Source organism: Frankliniella occidentalis, unplaced genomic scaffold, assembly GCF_000697945.3.
Source record: "Frankliniella occidentalis isolate FOCC.00 unplaced genomic scaffold, Focc_3.1 Scaffold4986, whole genome shotgun sequence".
NCBI classification, from domain to species: Eukaryota; Metazoa; Arthropoda; class Insecta; order Thysanoptera; family Thripidae; genus Frankliniella; species Frankliniella occidentalis.
The window spans coordinates 1-1,440 of record NW_026272029.1 but is presented as its reverse complement, the minus strand read 5'-3'; the positions used below and the strand labels follow the sequence as shown (position 1 = coordinate 1,440).

Sequence of the window (1,440 nt, the reverse complement as noted above, 5' to 3'; positions counted from 1 at the left end):
AGGGGACGCGGCACGGCAAAGGGGGAGAGCAATAATTACGGCATACTCACCGACATATCTTGGTCGCGGGATATGTAATTCTTTCCTGAGGTAGGCAATCCCGCCTCACCTGTCCAGGATGTGATCCTTTGGGGATGCTTCCCGCCCGTGCATCGTTGTGTGGCTCCAGGCGGCAACGCCAGGGAAGTGCCAAGTGACAATAGTGAAATGATCAGGATAATAAACTATTATGGGGTGGCCGGGAGTCGAACCCCAGACAGTTTCAGACTGGTCCCAATTGAGCAACCTCAGCTGCCACAGAAGTGAAGGAGATAAAATATTTATCTGCCCTAGCACTGTCGGCTGTAGCTACAATCGTGTAGCTACAAACAGGGTTGCTACACAGTTGTAGCTTCAATTGGCACAGCTACAATAATAGTCCGCTCGGCTTCGTAAATGCTCATACGCCCCTCCTCCCCACCAGGACAAAAATAAAAATAATAACATGGGGGAGTACTTTCCCCATCCCACCGCAGTCGTTGGCACCAGTGGCCGTGTCGGTTGTAGCTACAACTGTGTCACTACAAACAGGGACGTCGTCAAAACGCCCTCAGCCTATTTTTGAAATTGGACTCAAACGGGGTAGGATAACCACTGGTTTGGACAAACATTTTCACTTTTTCCGGGAACCGTCATTTTGCCGAGGTTTGACAATAACGAGCAGATCGGACAACCGCCCTGGCCAAGCTGTTAAGCCGCTGTCCCCGTAGAGGGTAGGCACGCGGTGTAGCTTGCCTGTCCCTTTCCCCGCCCTGCGACTCGACGTACACCGAGGGAGCCTGGTACCGGACTCGCCCGCCTCTCCACTGCCAAGCGCCGATAGGTGGGGTATGGCTGAAGTTGGGCGGCAGCCGCGGCGAGCAGCACGGGGGCGGGAGCTCTCAGCCTGAAGGGCGATGGTCCCCTGCAAGCAGATCAAGTGAGGGCGGACCATCCACTGAGTCTGTGCAAGCTTGGGTGAGTTAACGAGAAGGAAAAGCGACTAATAGTTGATACGAACGAAGTCTATTTTCTCTACCCAATCATGTTTCTCATGTGTTGGTGTAGGGGTTGAACGTCTGCGCCACAGAATGGCGTCTGGGGAAAGACGTGCAATGAAGACTTGTATCGGCTGTGCCGTCGTGCTCGCGACCTTCCTGTCGACGGGCGCGTCGGCTCAGACACCACAGGGTAGGGTGAGTCTGTCAAGAGAAAGATCAAGGGCGAAAGAGGGCTCAACTACAGATCAGTCGTCTGTCTTCGTCCTTCCAGAAAATACTCCGGTCCGAGTTGCGCCCCAGGCGCTGGCTGCCGAGCTCGAGCACTCGTGGGGGCCGGCCGTCGCGCAGGCAGCGATAACAGGCCCGCCCGAGGTCCCGACGGCCCCCGCGCCCCCAGCGGCCCCCGCTGCCTCTGCGGCCG

At 56.4% G+C, this 1,440-nt stretch overlaps 2 long non-coding RNA genes across 2 annotated transcripts; one reads left to right on the top strand and one right to left on the bottom strand.

The window, feature by feature from the left end:
• Nucleotides 1-373: 373 nt before the first annotated feature.
• LOC127752191 (uncharacterized) lies at nt 374-1,151 on the bottom strand. The gene is made up of 2 exons (XR_008012304.1): nt 1,058-1,151; nt 374-943 (listed from the first exon to the last, which is right to left on the bottom strand). It is a non-coding gene; the product is annotated as an uncharacterized LOC127752191 (long non-coding RNA).
• On the top strand, nt 868-1,397 carry LOC127752190 (uncharacterized). Its single transcript, XR_008012303.1, has 3 exons — nt 868-996; nt 1,087-1,209; nt 1,291-1,397. It is a non-coding gene; the product is annotated as an uncharacterized LOC127752190 (long non-coding RNA).
• Nucleotides 1,398-1,440: the final 43 nt, after the last annotated feature.